At 40.7% G+C, this 20,647-nt stretch overlaps 1 protein-coding gene across 2 annotated transcripts in view; it reads right to left on the bottom strand.

Annotated features, from left to right (window-relative positions):
* Positions 1-20,647, bottom strand: part of LOC113406893 (calcium-activated potassium channel subunit alpha-1) — a 911,445-nt gene that overhangs the window by 744,934 nt on the left and 145,864 nt on the right. The window lies entirely within an intron of this gene.

Raw genomic sequence — 20,647 nt, 5'->3', positions numbered from 1 at the left:
CTGCCCCCAGGTGCCGCCCCAAGCACGTGCTTGGTCGGCTGGTGCCTGGAGCCGGCCCTGGTGCCCAAACCCGGACGCAGTACTCCAACTGAGGCCTCACCAGTGTCTAGTACAGCAAGACAGTTACCGCCTATGTCTTACATACAACACACCTGTGAATGCAACCCAGAATTAGATTAGCCTTTTTTTTGCATCTGCATCACACTGATGATTCATATTCAGTTTGTGGTCCACTATAACCCCCAGATCATTTTCAGCAGTATTCTCACCTAGATAGTTATTCCCCATTTTGTAGTGGTGCATTTGATTTTTCTTTGCTAAGTGAAGTACTTTGCACTTGCCTTTTTTGAATTTCATCTTGTTGAATTCAGAACAATTCTCCAATTTGTCAAGGTCGTTTTGAATTTTAAACCCTGTCCTCCAAAGTGCTTGTAACCACTCCCAGCTTGGTGTCATCTGCAAGTTTTATAAGCATGCTCTCTTCTCCATTATCCAAGTCATTAATGAAAATATTGAATAGTACCAGACCCAAGACTGGCCCCTGTGGGAGCCCACTAGATACACCCTCCCAATTTGACAGAAAACCATTGATAACTACTCTGAGTGTGGTCTTCAATCAGTTCTGCACCCACTTTGTAGTAATTTAATCTACACCACATTTCCCTAGTTTGCTTACGAGAATGTCATGCAGAACTGTGTCAAAAGCCTTACTTAAAGCAAGATATATCACATCTACTGCTTCTCCGCCCCCATCCACTAGGTCAGTAATCCTATCAAAGAAGGAAATTAAGTTGGTTTGGCATGATTTGTCCTTGACAAATCCATGCTGACTATTCCTTATCACCCTATTATTCTCTAGATGCTTACAGATTGGTTATTTAATAATTTTTACAGTATCTTTCCAGGTACTGGAGTTAGTTAGACTGACTGGTCTATAATTCTCAGGATCCTCTTTGTTCCCCTTTTACAGATAGGTACTATGTTTGCCCTTCTCCAGTATTCTGCAACCTCTCCTGTCTTCCAGGAGTTCTCAATGATAATTGCTAATGGTTCAGAGATTGCTTCAGCTAGATCCTTAAGTACCCTAGGATGCATTTCATCAGGCCCTGCTGACTTGAATGCATTCCACTTATCTAAATATTAATTAACCTGTTCTTTCCCTATTTTCTCCTGCATTCCTTCCCAGTGGTTGAGTATCTGGTCATCATTAACCTTTTTAGTGAGGTCTGAAGTAAAATAGGCATTAAGCACCTCAGCTTTCTTGATGTCAACAGTTATTAGCACTCCTTCCTACTTAAGTAGAGGACCTACACTTTCCTTCATCTTTCTCTTGCTCCTTATGTATTTAAAGAGCCTCCTCTTATTGCCTTTTATGTCCCTTGCAAATGTAACTGATTTTGTGCCCTAGCTTTTCTGATTTTTTCCCTACATACTTGTGCTGTTCTTTTGTACGCCTTCTTATCAATTTGACCATGTTTTCACCCTTTTGCAGGTTTCCTTTTTGATTTTCAGGTCATTAAAGAGCTCCTGATGGAGCCATATTGGCCTCTTTCTGTTCGTCCTATCTTTTCTTTGCATTAGAATAATTTACAGTTGTGCCTTTAATATTATCTCCTTGAGGAACTGCCAGATCTCCTGAACTCCTTTTTCCTTTAGATTTTCTTCCCATGGGACCTTAGCTACCCGTCCTCTGAGTTTGTTAACACCTGCTTTTTTGAAGTCCATTCTTTTTATTCTGTTCCTATCACTCTTTCCTTTTCTTAGAATAATAAAATCATCATTTCATGATCATTGCCACCCAAGTTGCCTTTCATCTTCAGAGTTTCTACCAATTCCTCCCTGTTGGTCAGAATCAAGTAACACCGGGTTACTGCCTCCACTTTCTGGAACAAAAAGCTGTTCCCAAAACGGTCCAAGAATTTATTGGAAATATTGTGTTTTTCAACTGCTGTGGTAGGTACTATTGTACTCTCTACTATACCTCCAGGATAGTGTCATTTCACAATGTTCAGTGGTGAAGACTGAGGGCCATGTTCAGTTACACTTGTGCAAAACTGGTGTAACTCCACTGAAAGTCATTGGATTTACACTGGAACAAAACTGACACAAGTCAGAGGAGAAACCAGTGTTCACTTCAGTGTCTTTAATGTGGGCTGTCACTGCCAGGAGCAATTCACATACTGCAATGGAACTTGTGTCTGAGTGGAAGAAATCCCTTAGGTTTATTAGGAAGTGCTATGGTACAGTGGATTATCCTGGTTAACATGGAGTGTCTTACTTTGAGGAACCACATTTGTTAATTTGACAAAGTAAAAGATAATTACACTCCCAGCAAAAAATCCATATGTAAGCTTAGCCTCTAGCATACTAAGTGCCCTGGAGGATACTAGGCTCAATAGAGGGAAATCCTTTTTTTAAAATGTCTGAACACAATCCTTTAGGAAGATCAGCTAGGGAGTCTGCATCTGCTAATACTGCTAAAGAGCAAATAATGGTGGAGAAAAGGGGGAATACATCTTAAATGTTATACTGGCATATTGCTATCTATCAAATCTTACATTTATACAGTGCCTTGTGTCACAAAAATAGCCCTGTGCTGTGCTTTCATTAGAGGAGCTCAAAGCTCTTACAAATATGAATTATTCCTCACAACAACCCTTTGAGGTAAGAGGGACCACTTCGCCCAATTCTCCTATGTGGGGTAACCATAGCTACATGCTGCAGTGAAAAACCTGCTGCGTCCACACTGTGGTATGTAGCTACGCATGTCAGAGAAAGACTCTGTCAGGGAGAAGATAGCAGGGAAAAGCCAGGGAACTAGCGGAGCCTTTCCAGTCTGCTGGAGTCTTTCCCTGCAATGGGAAAGGGCTCCAGCAAAGGGGAGTTTCCCAAAGCCTTTCCCCGCTGCCTTCACTCTGCCAGAGCCTTTCCCCACTGAGGCATTCTTTTTCTGCAGTGAGGAAGCAGTGGAACACAACACTGCTAAAACAGCAGTGTAGATGGGGAGGCATGGCCTGGGCTAGCAGAGCGTATCTAGGGTATGTACTTGCATACATACCCACACATTCTAGGCATGCATTTACTCACCTAAGACGTGCCTCACCTGCTACAGTTATTTAAGCCATGGTAGGGGGGCTACGCATGTATGTACTTGACACACCACCGAAAGCAGCATGCAGTATAGATGCACCTTAAGTGACTTGCCCAAGGTCACACAGTAAATTAGTGGCAAAACTGGGAGCATAATCCAGGTCTCTTGACTCCCAATCCTTTTCCCTGTTCACTAGGCCATGCTGTATTCTCTGTTGTTTGGCTTTCTATACTGCTTATCAAACAGACCTTTGGTGGGATGGTGGAACAGAATGTAGTACTTCTGCATTCTCTTTGTACAGCAGTCTATATTTCCTAAGCAACCCTTTAGACAGCTGTACTGACTGTTTAAGGGCATAATGGTTAAAACACCTTCTGCTATAAAGAAGTAGAGGCAATGTGTCTAACAATTAGTCAGGGCTTCTAGGTTCTGTTCCTGGCTCTGACACAGACTGGTTATATGTTAATTTGCATAAACTACTTTGAAATCCTCAGATGAGAAGCACCATCAACACTCTGAATATTAATATAACTGCAAAGTATTATCATCTTATATGCCAATTCTCTCCCTGCAACCCCCATCAATCAAAGATGAACTGTCCCCAAAATGCTTAATTATTCACCAGAGCCTTGCCATAATTTCCAACTCCTCCAGCCTCGTTTTTTATAATTTGATAAAATGTCTAGAAGCACCAGTTTCAGTGGGGAAAGGATGGGGATACTTATAGAAGGTATAAAAATAAAATATAAAAACTACAAGACAGCAGCAACGACTTCCAGTGTTTTAAGAGGTCAAGCAGGTAAAATTGGTTCTGACAGGCCTACAAACCTCTTTGGCCTCAGCTCTACTTATCCCAGTCATTCTTTCTTTTTAAAAAAACTCACGATATCAATAACAAGATATAATTGCATAACACACACATTAATTGATTTTTTTTCTCTCTCCCATTCCTCCACTGGGATTCTTTCCATTCCAATGCAGCCAAGCAATCAAATGATAATTTCATTCTCCCCTATTTCATTTAAATAGGACAGGTTACTAAAAAATTAACAATGGTTTCAGGGAATGTAATTGCTTTGCAGTTCTGGCCATAATGCAAAAATAAAATAAAGACAACAGGAAGGGGATGATCTCTTAACACCAGGTCTATATTGAAGCACACATGGGAGTGTATCTGGGATACTGAAAGGAATCACTTCTACATTTAAAGAGGCCATAAGTAAACAAATAAACTAAACACAAGACTGGTTGTTAAATGATTTTTGAGATCTTTAAACTAAAGAATTAAATGTAAGCTACACATCAGAATGAGATTTCTTTTTAATACAATTACCTCAGCCATTCAGATCTCTGCAGTCTATGAAAACTAGGTCAGGTCATGTAATTCCATTCATGTAATTCCATTTTTCTCTCTCCATTCAGCTTTTATTCTTTAGTAGCTACAGCCCAAGGAAACATTACTTCAGAAAATAAATTAGAACTGTGGAGTTTGATATTTCAGACTCTACATGATTGGTTTAAGAATGAGTCAACTTAAACCCTACAGAACCAAAAATATATACAAGATCAATATGGGTTTGAGAATGGGGAAAAAAAACCATAAAAATCTTAGTTGTTAGAGTTCTCACAAAAAATGCATAAAAGTAGCCAGAAAAACATAATTATGGTGTGTTAGAATTAAATGGGAGACTTCAGCTGAAGATTCAGGTCCTTGGTTCCTATGTCTGTGGAATTAAATACTGCAGCAAATGAGTCAAATTCTGAAGTCTTTACATAGTCAAAATGCTCACCAAAATAATTGGGAGTTTGAAATAAATAAAGATTGAGTATAACACAATTTGAATAGCACTATGCACACACTGTATTAGTCAAAGCAAACTGGCATTGTAGAATCAGTCCCCAAGTACAAACTGCAGGATTTGGCCTTATATTTGATAAAAGTAAAGGCTCAGGTAATTACTGGATGGCATCATCCATCACAGTTGCTTTTTTTGGCCATAGGAAAGAATGCCGGGTAACAGCACAAGTCTGGAAAAGAAAAGTCTCTGAAGAAATTAATGGGGTGAATATAAGGTATTATATCACCAGTATAGACAGAGAAACTGAGTCCAACTTACTTTATAGCGCACTTCAGAGATGTTTATTTATTCTTCAGTCAGATTCAAAAATACTACTCCATTTGAAAACATAGAATCATAGGACTGGAAGGGACCTCGAGAGATCATCTAGTCCAGTCCCCTGCACTCATGGCAGGACTAAGTATCATCTAGACCATCCCTGACAGGTGTTTGTCTAACCTGCTCTTAAAAATCTCCAATGATGGAGATTCCACAACCTCCCTAGGCAATTTATTCCAGTGTTTAACCACCCTGACAGTTAGGAAGTTTTTCCTAATGTCCAGCCTAAACCTCCCTTGCTGCAATTTAAGCCCACTGCTTCTTGTCCTATCCTCAGAGGTTAAGAAAAACAATTTTTCTCCCTCCTGCTTGTAACAACCTTTTACGTACTTGAAAACTGTTATCATGTTCCCCCCCCGCCTCCACCCCCAGTCTTCTCTTTTCCAGACTAAACAAACCCAATTTTTTCAATCTTCCCTCATAGGTCACATTTAATCATGTTTGTCACTCTTCTCTGGACTTCCTCCAATTTGTCCACATCCCTCCTGAAATGTGGTGCCCAGAACTGGACACAATACTCCAGTTGAGGCCTAATCAACATGGAGTTGAGCGGAACAATTACTTCTCGTGTTTTGCTTACAACACTCCTGCTAATACATCCCAGAATGATGTTCGCTTTTTTTTTTTTTACAACAGCGCTACACTGTTGACTCATATTTGCTTTGTGGTCCACTATAACCCCCAGATCCCTTTCCGTAGTACTCCTTCCTAGGCAGTCATTTCCCATTTTGTATATGTGCAACTGATTCTTCCTTCCTAACTGGAGTACTCTGCATTTGTCCTTATTGAATTTCATCCTATTTACTTCAGACCATTTCTCCAGTTTGTCCAGATCATTTTGAATTTTAATCCTATCCTCCAAAGCACTTGCAACCCCTCCCAGCTTGGTATCATCCACAAACTTTATAAATGTACTCTCTATGCCATTATCTAAATCACTGATGAAGATATTGAACAGAACCGGACCCACAGGGCATTACACATTCTTATTTCACAAGCAATGTCTAATTAAAGTGTTTACTGCTTCTTTAATCACTGGTAAAATAAATGCTACATTTAATGGAAAACCATTAAATAATTTCACATGCCATTTGTAAGTTACCAGCCATTCATGGATTACAAAATGAAAGCCATATTCATTTGTTACATTCTAATCTTGTTAAGTAGGTCTTGCAATACTTAGTGAAATTGGTTTCTGAAAAACTCCTTCACAATGAGTTAATATGCTGAGGACTTTTTCCTTCAGCAAGAAGGCACTCGAGGTGCACTTCATCAGAGTTCCACTGAGTTTAGTACACATTTGCTTTTGGCAGTAGTTCGCCTCAAAGCATCGATACAGCATGTACTGAGCTTAATCCTCTGCAAAGAAGTCAGCAGAGAGCAATTGGTGTTCTGATCTGGCAACGTCCATGAGAAGGAAGATGGAATTGCAGACCTTCTTCCTCCTGAAAAAGCACAAAAAACACTGAAATGTTGAAACACACTTTTCCAGGCCTGGTTGTTAATCAGATACCTCCAGACTTCACTAGGAAAAAAGATGTGTTCTTACCTCATGTCAGCTAACACGTGGTAACTAACAAGATAAAAGCTTAGTGCAGACAAGGCAGTTGTAGTTTTAATATGATTTCACAGGTGGAGGTAAACCCTAGGCTTGACCTGCTAATGCATTAGAAAACTACAAAATGCCCTGTCTTCACTGAGATTTTACCTTGTGTTAGTTACCATGATAGCTAACACAAAGTAAGAATACACCTTTTTCCTAGTGAAGGTCACTCACAGAGTTTTCAGAGTTTAGAGGTAAGCTTTGTTTATTCCATAACAAGAATTTTGACCATGATTTTCAGAAGTGACGCGAAATTCTGAGTTCCTCCATTTTTTGACTGTCCGCCCTGAGACACTTAAAAAAAACCTGATTTTCAAGAAGTGCCAAACACCTACCCTACATTAAAAATGGAGGTAGTTCAGAGAAGAACAATAAAAATGATCAGTGTATTGAAGGGATTTGGTTAAAAGGCAAGATTAAAGCAGCAAAATATGTGCAGCTTTGCTGATGACTAAGGAGGCAGGATAATCTACCAATTGCTGAAGTGTGTAAACACTAAGAGACAGATGATGTAAATTAATGTGGCATATGGGGGTATAAATAGAAGTAATGGGGTGAATCTAAGAAAGGGAAAAAATAGGTCGGCTATCAAGACAGACTTCCTGACAGTGAGATATTGGCTGTGGTGGATCAGTCTCCTTAGGAAAGTTTGGAAACCCAACTTCTTGGGGTGTTTAAAACCTGATCAGATAGAAAGCAATACACAGCAAGGGATATTCCTGCATTTTTTCAGGATTACAGAGATGGAAAAGACCTATTAGATCACCCCATCCAACTCTCTAGGACTGTATGATTTTATTTGAAGGGTTTCTTTATATAGCAATTTATAAAAGGTGATATAGGTCATCATGTATTAGCAAATTCCCCGCTTGCCTTTTCCTATGCATTCACCAAGCTACCCTCAAGCACTTACCCTGAATTGACAGATATGATGGATGGAGAAGAGACTTTCTAAACATGACAAGAAATTTGGCTTGGGTGAGCCAAATCCAGCAAGCTAGATTGCAATCCCCAGTACATTATTTCCTTGGCGGTTCCCCCTTTCTTCATATGCAGCTAAGCAGTTCGTGAACTATCCAAGAGACGCACAGTGGCACTCCCAAAAAACACTCATTAGACAATATCAACATTAAATCTCACAGAGAAATGCAGGAGTCTGCAAACATCCAGATTGGTGAATTCAGTGATATAAAAGATTGATAGCAATGCATTTTTATTGGCCCCAAAAGAATTCTCTGCTAACTAAACACTTTTGGGCAGTCTCAGTGGTGATACAGAATAAAGGGATGGTGGAAACCCTTTATATTGAAAATGACACAGACATTGACATCCTCCTTAATTCAGATGTTGAAAGTGTCATTGTGGCTCAGTGATTAGAGTAAACACTACAGTGGTTTTGAATTCGTTTTTCTGAATTTATTCTTGACTATGCCACAGAAAAGTGTATCCTTGGACAATTTGTACAGGCTGTCTGTGCCTCATGAACACCCCTGTAAAGCACTGTAGATAAATTTATACAATGCTCAGGTGAAATGCCTTACAGAAGTTCTAAGGACAGTTATTTACATAGGACTATAGAGTCTCTCAATGTGCTACGAGTATAAATTGCTGTCTGTATTAGTGGCTGTGTATTCCAAGTTGAGCAGTGTATTCACAAAACAGTATTCTATTTAATTTGCTGGTTATCTTGCTCCCAATAACTCTAATCCAAAACAAATTATGTATGCTGCACAATAAATAAAATAACAGTGCTTATTCACCAAGCAGCATGTGTGTCTATCTTGTCCACATAAACAAGGCCAAATGGCAAACAAGAAAGCAGCTCAAGAGAGGTATAATTGGCAACCCACTGAGATCTTGGTTTCTGTGATTCACTACCTCTTAAAAAAAGGTTTTCCTTTCACATAAATATTTTAAGGGAGGCATGATCAAAGCCCTTTCCCTTTTACAGGTGTCTCAGAACCTTCCTCCTAATTAAACATATTTAAAAAAGTTGGAAACTGACATTCTGAAATGGCATCCAGTGTAACCCTTACCCAGGAAAGAACTGAAACTGGAAACAGTGTAATCCTATTAGAAGGTCATAGGTGATATTTTTGCACATGATTGGTGAGATCCACAGTATCAAATCCAACACTTTAAATGTTTTAATCTACCAGGTAAATCAGATCACAAGCTAGGGGTGAATATCAAGAGGCTCAGAGGTTGGGATAAGCACCCAAAGGGAAGACACATCCAAATCTTACATTAAGTGCTTGGGTCTTTGGAATTGGGTCAGAAGTCTCATGAGAACAGGCTCTCTTGCAAGGCTCCTATACTTCTTGCATGTGGATGGGAAGGGGACATTGCTTCATTCCCCAGAACACCACACAGATGAGTACCCTGCATCATGCTAGTAACCAGCTATTCATCTCCAGTTCCTTAGTTCATCCACAGCTCATGTGTTCCACATGTGGGCCATGCTCAGGGAGTTCCACTGGACACGGGTGGACAACTGCTTTGCAGTCAGTGGCTTAATTAGTTTGTAACTTCACAGCTACACCAGCACAAATTGGAACTCTCATTATAGTCTCAGCAGAGAGGCAGACAATTGAACTGGCACAGAGAATGCCCCTGTAGCACAGAGAGGTTGATCCTCCAGTTCAGTGATGGTACACAGCTAGATCAGTGCTGGACAGCTTGCACTACATCTGCCTGAGTTGTACTCTGTACATCTGTTCTGTTAAAGTTTCTGACTATGTTCTTCAGGCACCTTCCTAAATTCACCTTTAAAAACATGCCTACCATGATCTAAGAGCGTGGAATCACACTAATTGCCTTCCTTTCATTTTTTTGTTTTACTCTCTACTGGAGAAGACAGCAACCCACACATAAGTCAGTTCTGTCAAACTAGGACTAGCAACTAAGAACTGCAGGTTTTTTTTATGTTAGAATAATAGTGTATAATAAAATAATAATAATAATAATAATAATAATAGAATCATAATAGAATAATAATACAAGAATAAAAAAAATAATAGTTTTTTCAGGGTTTTTTTGTTGCTGTTATTGTTGTTTGGTTGGGGGGGGTTGTTTTTGTTTTTTTGCTGAGAAGTAGCATTTGCCTCAAAAAAACAGCTCATTACAGAAAAACCCAAAAGGAGCTGATCTTAAGTAATTGATTGCATATGCCCTAAAAATGAGCTAAAGAGTAGGGATATTTTATTATTACAAGAGGTGCAGGTATCAACATCTCAGTGGAATTGTAAGTTTATCAGCAGGGTTTCATGTTTCACTTTGTGTCAGAGTTAGAATAATATATGTCATTTACTTGCTTAGTTATATAAAAAAATTATAGATTGATTTGGAAAATCACCTTTCATGGCAATGAACACAAAGGTGGTATACACGAGTAGAGACTATAGAAGGGTGAAAAGAAAGTAACACAGAATTATAAGCCAGCAGGAAAATACATAATAACTAAAGTAGGGGATTAGCCTCTGTGAATGGCATGGCATTTGACATAACTATGCAGTAAGCAAGCACTGGTAACTATCGAGTACAGTAACTCCTCACTTAAAGTCGTCCTGGTTAACGTTTCGTTGTTACGTTGCCAATCAATTAGGGAACATGTTCGTTTAAAGTTGTGTAATGCTCCCTTCTAACGTCGTTTGGCAGCCGCCTGCTTTGTCTACTGCTTGCAGGAAGAGCTAGCTGGTGGGGGCTTGGAACCAGGGTGGACCGGTAACCCCCTATCAGCTCCCCGTTCCCCTAAGTTCCCTGTGCTGCAGCTGCCTGCAGCTCAGCTGTGTCCCTCCCCCCACTGCAATGTGCTGCTTCTGCCCTCTGCCTTGGAGCTGCTCCCCGAGACTCCTGCTTGCTGTGCCGGGGTGGGGGGAAGGAAGAGGGGGGCTAATGTCAGGGTGTCCCCCTCCCCCCTGCTCCTGCACCCCACTCACCCCATCTTCCATAGAGCAGGGCTCAGGATGGAGGGAGCTTGCAGCAGCTGTGGTCTCAGCAAGCTGATCTAATTAATAAGGCAGTGTACTTAAGGGAAATGCGCATATCTCCCTCCATTCCTGCTGCCTTGCAGAGTGAGAGAGTTAACCCTTGAGGGCTCAGCCAATTACTAGTTCATCATTTAGCAGAAAGGGAAATATCCCACCCTCTGACTCCTCCACCTCAACCAAGCTTCACAATCATCATCACTGTGTACCAGTATTAAATTGTTTGTTTAAAACTTACACTGTGTGTGTGTGTGTGTGTGTGTGTAGTCTTTTGTCTGGTGAAAAAAATTTCCCTGGAACCTAACCCACGCATTTACATTAATTCTTACGGGGAAATTGGATTCGCTTAACATCGTTTCGCTTAAAGTCGCATTTTTCAGGAACATAACTACAACATTAAGTGAGGAGTTACTGTATATTGCTGCATAACCGTAGCTCTATTAAATATAATTATTAATTTTATGGCACCTCTCCCACAGGATCTGAAGAGTTGTATAGCCTTATATCTGATGTTTTTAGAACACTTTTCTTCCTAAAGGATTCCAAATTCCTTTATCAATGTATATGTAGGGATCCTTACCCACCATTGAAATATAGCCACCTTTAGGGTGCAATGGAGCAGCCAACACCACTATTGTCACCCAACATTATTTTAGGAGAAGTAGTGATGAGTAAATTCTCCAAATAAAGCTCCAGGGGGAATTTTTGGCTGTCAGAAAATAAATCCCAAAAATATTGTGGCAATTGCACTACACTAGAACTCTGCAATCACTTTAAGAAACCAAAACCAATGTGAAATTCAACTAGTCCATGAAGTTTAACTACAGGCTTGCCTTTGAATTTAAACCGGTATGAACATAAGTCTCCAAAAAAAACCAAAAACAAACAAAAAAAAAACCCTGAATGATGTATGAGGGCTGTGATATCTGAGACAGAGTAGGATATGCTTATATCAAGTTATGAACTCCATTTTGTTTTGTGCATTGAACACATATCTCAGAGTGCCCAAGGCAAGTCTATCAAATTGCATCACAGAAAGTGGACCTGTCCAGGAAAGACACTTGACATCTCATTGATAGACTACCATGGAGAAGCCATTGAGCCACCTCCATGGAGCAATGACTTTCTACACAGAGGCCCAAAGTGGCATAACCAGGGAAGAGGATTAAAGTTTTCCAATTGAGCACATCCTAAGGAGACAGAGACTCTATTTAAGAGTAGGGTGCTCCTCCACACAGGGTGCTGACCATCAGCACACGTAAGGAGGATGTGCAGGAAAGGGAGAAGGCAAGATGGACTCTGCCCAGTCTGGAACACTGACATACCTAGGACTCACAGAAAGGGTGAGAACAGACACGGGGACAGTATGTGCCAGGGCTTTTGTTGTTTTAAAAAAATCTATTAACTCTTTAATGCTTTCAAGAGTAAAGTGTCTTTGGTTAAGAAATTGCTTTACTAAGCCTGTGTTCCCTAATTTCCTACTGTTGTCCCTGAAGGGGTTGAAGTAGATGCCCAGAGAATCCACATGGTGTAAGTGAAAGTGAGGCGGGAGGCTCAGGAGGTCTGAAACACTGGTTTCAGAGCCTAGGACAGATGGACTGCTGAGTCCTACATCCCAAGTAAGGGCACAGACAAGAGGTCTGAGCCTGGGAGGGTACCTTATTGTTAGGGTCCTACCAAATTCACGGTCATTTTGGTCAATTTTACGGTCATAGCATTTTAAAAATAATATATTTCATGATTTCAGCTGTTTAAATCTGAAATTTCATGGTATTGTAATTGTAGGGGTCTTGACCCAAAAAGGAGTGGTGGTGGGGGGTCCATAAGGTTATTGTGGGGGTGTTGCAGTACTCTACCCTTACTTCTGCGCTGCTGCAGGCAGTGGCACTACCTTCAGAGCTGGGCAGCTGAAGAGCCGCTGCCAGCAGCACCACAAAAGTAAGGATGGCATGGCATGGTATTGCCACCCTTACTTCTGCGTTGCTGGCTGCAGAGCTGGGCCCTCAGTCAGCAGCTGCCACTCTCCTGCCGCCGAGCTCTGAAGGCAGAAGCGCAAAATTAAAAGTGGCATGGTATGGCCTTGCCACCCTTATTTCTGCACTGCTGCTGTGTGGTACTGCCTTCAGAGCTGGGCACTTGGCCAGCAGCCTCTGCTCTCCAGCCACCCAGCTAAAAGTAAGGGGGGCAATACCACGACCTCCTTAAAATAACCTTACGACCCCCCTGCAACTCCTTTTTGGCTCAGGACCCCCAATTTGAGAAATGCTGGTCTCTCTGTGAAATCTGTATAGTATAGGGTAAAAGCACACAAAAGACCAGATTTCATGGTGCGAGACCAGATTTCATGGTCTGTGATGCATTTTTCATGCCTGTGAATTTGGTAGAGCCCTATTTATAGTCCCAGAGCTAGAAACAGTGACTGGACTCTGCCCAGACCCAACTGGCTGGGAGTGGACCCCAGCAACCGGGTCCACTCACAACACACTGGTGTTCATACAGTGTGGTACTGAGTCAGGTGTTAACAATCCCCACAAACAAAATTCACCATTCACAAAAGCCACATAACCCACCAGTGTGTTTTACAAAGCTCTGTTTAATACCCCTCCATTTTACACTGCATCCTAAAGATTGTACCTCCAACAGCACTTGCCCCTCGCAGCACTAGCGATGAGCACCTATCATGAAATCCTAGAAGTCAGAGCTTAGAATAATACACTTATTCTAGCTAGTTCTTCAGTCCATCTCCCTGCCAAATTAAGATTGTTCCCAACTGCACATTTTCTATCATTTTGTCCAGACTAGTTTTAAACTACCCAAGCAACAGGGCTTCCATCATTTACCTTGGGAGGTGTTCATCGCCCTCTGCAAGATGGAAATTCCAAATTTCATTCAGCTCTAACATTTACCTCTTCTCCTTCCTTTCTGGAGGCCTGTGAGCATTTTTGTTGCATTTCATTGAATTTCCTCCAATTTGTTCATCTGTTTCTGCTAAGTGACACCTATTTGCCACCCCACAGAAAGCAGCTATGTATTCCCCTGCTCCACTGTGCAATCCCTCTACATATGCAGGCCAAAATTATATTGGTCTTTTTTCCTGCCATAAGATATAGCCAATTCTCATCTGATTTGCTGTCTACTATCTCCCCCGGCTCTGGAAGGTGCAATTCAAGATTAGAGCTGTCCAGGTTTCTCCCTCCCACTGAATGCCTGACTTACATATTTTTTTATCTCTAATATTGTCATTTTCTGCCTATGCTTCTAGGCTGGGATCTTCAAGCCTAAGCTGCTTAGTGCTTTTGTAAATTCCTCTAGGTGCCTATCTGCATTTTGTGACACCTAAATACCTTTGTAAAGCTGGCCCACCATGCTGAAAACGGAGATGTCAGACAGTAGGCTTTCTACATTCCAAATGTTACTAATGTCAGGGGAGTTGAATTGATGTTAACAGTAGGAATGTTCCCTAAGCATAGAAAGTACCTTTGATGAGGGACTTTCAGCCAGTTTTCATTCCACATCACAGTGTGCCTGTCCAAGCCAATTTGAAATCTTTTTTTTTTTAAGTAAGATTGAGACAGGGTATCAAATGCTTTACTAAAATGCAAATATATAACATCTACTTTATTCCCTTCATCCACTTTAGCACTATCAAAAAAACAACCAGTTGCTTTAATACTGATTCAAGTGGAACAGAGCCACTTGTTGAATTATCAATACTCTTTGGAGGTCTCCTGGACCTTGTTTAATTTAGGAGATCTGACAAAATCATAGTCTGAAAGGGTCTGGCTGCTGGAAGAAATGTTGCTCATACAGTAACCTTCCTAAAGTTGCCACTCACATGTCTTATGAGATCACTGTTGGTGATGGTATAGAAAGAGAAGAGGCACGGGGGGGAGGGGGGAGAAAAATCAAGAAAATTGGAGATGCCTACCAGAATAGTCTTCAGACAGTGGTTATATTTTGACAACAACTGGAAATCCCTGCACTTTTTTTGGCAGGGTCCCCAATTACTGACAATGTACATGACTGCTGTCTAAATTACAGTTCCTGCCTATGATCACATACTATACAACTGGTCATTGTTTCTGGAACAATGCACTGGATTTGCAGGACCACAGTTTGCTTTAAAGGGACTTCAAGAAACTATCCAGTTACTGGGTCACCTCAGTACCAGATTTGCTAGGACCTCAAGTGCTTTGTTAAAACTGTGTATTAATAGTAATAAAAAATATCTCTACTCAAACTCATCAGTTATCTCAAACATACCTTGAATGAAGAACTGCAGAATTCTTTTAAAGCTCATATTAAAATACATAGCTTTGCTTACATAGCAATCATATAGACGCAGCTGCCGGTACTAAAGTAAGAAAGCAATTTACCACATTACATTTTGATATAGGACCTTTTTTCTTGTTCTTGAATATTAGCCTAAAATACTCTAGAGTAAGTTGTAATATGACAAAATATACTGCTGGATCAGTGTTTGTCACCTGCTGGCCTTGGAAGTTTCACCAATACACATCATTCCGGCTCTTGTTTAAGACAAATAAATTCAAATTTGCAGAGAGGTTAAGTTAGCCAAATAAATGCATTGTTTAGAGTGCTCCCATTGGTGGCAGGTTCATTAGAAACATAGTGCTTTCTAAAGATAAAAGCTTAGCTTGTGACCAGTTTCAGAAAACCCAGCGCAAACTCAGCAAAACGTGGCACTCCTTTCTCAAATCTCATTTATGGCAGTCCTAGCAATCATACTGATTGACCTTCAGTTAGAATTTGATCTTCCTCACCAATCTTATCTTTAGCTGCCTGCCAGGTAGAGAAGAAGGGGGGACAGGAAAGTGCCACTTTGTAGAAATCCAGATAATTGTTATCAGTGGCTTAAATTAAAAGAAAAAAATCACTGAGAGATAAAGCTATATCTATGGGGAGGCTAACATCTTACTTTAAATGCTCCAGCATTCCTCTAAAGAGATTTCCAGATGAAAGTCTGGTGATACAGTATGCAAGGGGCTTTGGTCAGGTTTTCATTTACATCACAAGTACAAAACCCACCTTCCTATACATGTCGTTCATCTAGTCTTGTAGCTGCAATGTGTGCAAGTCAGTGTATCTGGAGGAACTGTTATCAAGTCACAGCTTACAAAAGAAACCAACATAAGGTAAATTCCTGCTTTCAATTCACCTCTCAAACCTCTGTTAAATTCTATTAATAATTTCTGTCTATCTTGGGTACTTAGCTATCTGCCATTACTGTAGTAAAGTGATGAGATTTCCCCTCCTAAAAGCCTGCAGGTACTTTCAGATTTTCCTTTGCCAGAACTGGGTCACCTTCACTTTTGAATATATCCTTTAACAAGGTAAATTACCTCTGTTTAAAATAAATTAGAATAGATCCATCAGAGCAGGAGGAAAAGAAAGATCCCGGCACCACAAGAACTGTTGCAGGAAACATCAGTGGGGCCAGACTCAGGGATGAGACACAAGCTAAACCAACCCTCTTAAAAAAATCAACATAATACTGTGATGGGTTGGACCCCCCTTCTGAGGTGCCATGTGATGCACTGGGGTTCCACGGATCCTGCCTATTCCACCAGCCTTGGCTCCCTCACCCTCTCCTGCTGTGCGTGTATGCACACACGCACAGACACATACACAGATGTAGGGACACACCCAGCCGCAGAATGACACCAATACTGAAATCAGTGCTGCATGGGAAGGCTTTCAGCTAGGGAATAACCCAGCACTCAGCTGCATACACCCTCTGGAGTATAAATCCTAAATTATATTGCCTTGCGCTGTATAGAGATTTATACAGCATAAGCTCATGAAATTCACACCCTTCCTCAATGTGGAGGAAGATATGCACAGCTTCCCCCAAACCCCCATTATGAATTATATAAACTGGTTTTAGAATAAACAAAAAACAAGTTTATTAACTACAAAAGGTAGATTTTCAGTGATTATAAGGGATAGCACACAGATAAAAGCAGATTAGTGAGCAAATAAAACAAAACACACAAACTAAACTTAACACACTAAATTAACTGGTTAATAGTAGCAAATTCTCACCCTAAATGTTGTTTTATGCAGGTTACAGAGTTTCTTGAAGGTAAACTGCACTGCTTGCAGCTTAAATCTCCTAATATTCCTTTCACAGGGCTAGACATTTCTCGCCTAGGCTCAGCCTTTGCCCCCACCCCCAGCTTAGTTTCTTTGTTTCTTCCAGTGTTTTCAGCAGTCTCACTGCTTGGGCAGGGAGGCAGTGGAGAAGAGCCTAGATTAACTCACTCCCCAGCCTTAAATAGGATTTGCATATGGCGGGAATCCTTTGTTTCCCAGTTTGACCCCCACCCCCTCCTAGTGGAAGAATACAGCAGTCCAAGATGGTGTCCTGTACCAGGTGACATGATCACATGACCCTGCAGTGTCAAAGAAGCATCCCAGGAAGCTTCTCAGGAAGGTGTGAGATTAGTATCTTTAAAGTCTTATTGTCCTTCCTAATGGCCCATCCAGGCTGTTTGCATACTGTCTGGTGGGTATTTCCCAAGTACACACACAGTTGTAATGGTTACATAGTCAATATTCCTAACTTTAGATACAGGAATGATACATGCATACAAATTGGGTAATCACATTCAGTAAATCATAACCTTTCCAATGATATCTCACATAACCCGTCTTGCATAAAACATATCCTAGTTATGCCATATTCATATCATATGATGAATGAAGAATATGGAGCGTAATGTCACAAATACTTTACCAGCTTTTGAGACAGAAGACACACAATGTATTAGTGTCTACACTCACCCCCTTCCTGCAATGTCTTCAAATAAACATAAACCTCAGCATAAGCTTTCTTCTATGCTCCCAGCGTGGTGTAGGTTCCACTGCCCTCTAGTCTCCTCTACCCTCAATTTCCCTCCAAAATGTGATGTCTTGTGCACACAAACACATGCAGTAAAATTTTGACAGAAAGAGCTGGGAAGCCTTCCAAAATCTGGCCCTCAGGCTGCACCATGTTTCTATGCTTCACTAGCTCTGCCCTAATCTTATTATTCCATATTATTTGAATCACAGTAGCACCTACAAACCCCAACAATGAGCAAGGTCCCACTGTGCTAGGCTGTGTACTGACACAGAGCTGGAGACGGTCCCTTCCCTGAAGGGTTTACAATTCTAACAGACAAGTCAAACCAATATGCAGATGACATACATGCAAAATCTTAGAAAGACTAAATCTCTGCAGTTTGCAATATCTACTCCCTCGTTTCCAACTCCGAGAGATTGACAGGGTTCCTGTTGGAATGCCAATCCCTTGGTGACATCTCCTGTTCAGATACTTCCCCTATCAATAACAGACTGTCAACAGTAGGCAACAAACTATTATAAGTATTGTAAAGATGAATGTTTATTTTTAGATACGGGCTCAGTTGAGATAAATCCATCTGTTTCCATTGGTTCCAGTGGCTGCCAAGCGTTATAAAGGGCAGGGGCAAGAGACAGGCCCTGCACAAAAAAAGAAATTATGAGAGTGTTTTTTGCCAAAAAGGAGAATGCAGGGTAAGAATTACAACAAAGTAAAATGGGCAAGCAAAGAACCAGCAACCTGAAGCAAACCCTGCTGTGGACTCAGCCTCCATTTATAGTATCTATACAGCCCATCTGGCAAGAAGTTTAGCTATTTTCATCTGTCTCAAAACTATGTTGTATAACTTCTGCCAAAACATGAGTAATGCCAAGGACTAAGGAGTCAGCTCTGCTAGCGATGAGCAATTAATGGCACATAGGACTGCAATCGTACTACAGCCTGAGATTTGAGTTCAAAGAGTCTAGGTACATTTCTTCTAGTGGTTTCTGTGTTGGCTACAGCTTTCTGTCATCACTTATAATGTTGAAGACATTTTGGAGATATTGGAGCAAGTTATCAAGGAGAAGTACAGGAGAGACCAAATAATCATCCTCATACATGAAGTGACTGCTCCTTCTACTTCTGTGCGTGTTACAAAACATATCTTCATGAAACTACCGAATTAGCTAGCTGTATCACTGAGTCCTAGTATTTATTCCCTGAGTTTTCACCGACATGTCCTATTTTTCAGATGGGTGAATAGAGACGTGCTTAGTTCTTTTTAATGGTGGAAGGAAAGTTCCCACTAGTAGCTACTGAAACAATATCATATGTACACACAGCTCAATTTTAGCAAATAGGGAACTATTACAATGTACATCCTAACAGGGAAGTTGGCTGATATTTCTCCACCATAAAAACTGATGCAATTTTTTTCAAAACTCTATATTTACTGTCAAGTTACATTGCTCTTGGATTCAGACTAATCATGAAACCAACCTAACATCTGTCCAGACAACTGTTAGGATAACATCAGAAATACTCAGGAAGTAAATTAAAAACAACCCACCCATTTAATTCAAATGCTTGAGGAACATTTAGAAGAAAATATGTCTTGTTAGAGATTCAATATCTTCAGCATTCAAATAAAAGCCATAGACCTCAAAATCTCCACATCCTGTACCAAACCAAGGGATATTCACAAATTCAAAGAGCACAAAAATTAGAAATAAAAATGGAAAATAAAAATCATGACTTCCAGTCCTTTTAAAATATAGCATCAAAAAAGGGGGGGGGGGAAGAGAAAGGGTTCAAACTCTATTTTTTCTCTCTCTTTGCAGGTCACTTTTAAGAAGTCTTTATGACCAGACTGTGTAGGCCTCCATCCTTCAGGCCAGCCAACTTGTGTTAACCTGTGCATGCTCTTTCATAGTAAGGTGCTCCTGAGCACATTTAACTGAGAAACCTAGGACACCTGTACAATTTCAACAAACCAGTCAGGCTGGGACTACATGAGAGAAAAAGAAGGGTAGAAACCCCATTATGGGGTACTTAAAAGGCAAGGAGCTGGAATGAAGAATGATCCTGGGAGGAGAGAGAAGGTTGTGGAGAGGGACTTGGACCAAAGCAGAAAAATGACCTTATCTCCCTTCTGAAAGAAAGTGCCGGGGTTGGGGTGGGAGTGTGATGTCAAGGTCAGACAGTGGTCATCTCAAGGTCAGACTGTAAAATCACTGAAAGAGCAGAATAGTGTGAGTCAGCTACTTTGTGTTTTGATCTTGCTCTTTCTATATACAAATATTTCTCTTATGTAAAATGTTAGGATTTCACAGCCATGGAGACTTCTTGTTATGTTAGTCTTAAAGGACATATGTTTTTGGTTTTCCTCAGAAAGGTCACAGCACCTATAACCAATGTCTTGAAGGTACATTCAGAGCTACATTCTGTGACATTCAAAAGAAAAGCCATTCTGTGTCAAGCACACCTCCCTGGGAGCCTGCTATTCTATATTCTAATCACTAGAAGCCCTTGATACATTTAAGGGCTATTAATATAAATCATGTCAAAAGGGCAGACACAAAAGGAATACATATTGCAAATTCAAAACCAAAACAACTCACTGGTATTTTTAAAGTCAGCTGTTGTCATCAGCATATCTCACACAGTGAACGTTTTACTCATTAGATTTCCCATGCCTGTCTCCTCCATAATCCTCTTCAGACCTTTGCCTCAGGATAACTCCAGGCTCTTTGATTCATCTATATGACCCATGTCATTCCCCAGCAATGCCACTCCCCAGGAGTGGGCATTTCCTCTTTAGCCCTGTTTATCTATCCATCCCCAGGCTCTCATGCTTATTTGTCTTATACCCCTGTTTCATGGCTAGCTATGGTGATTTATAGATTAAGTCCTTTTTGTCCCCCAAGCACAGTAGCGTATTAA

The sequence above is a fragment of the Terrapene carolina genome, unplaced genomic scaffold, assembly GCF_002925995.2.
Source record: "Terrapene carolina triunguis isolate 2854851 unplaced genomic scaffold, T_m_triunguis-2.0 Scaffold148, whole genome shotgun sequence".
NCBI classification, from domain to species: Eukaryota; Metazoa; Chordata; order Testudines; family Emydidae; genus Terrapene; species Terrapene triunguis.
The sequence above is the reverse complement of the archived record's forward strand: the minus strand, read 5'-3'. Positions and strand labels throughout refer to the sequence as shown.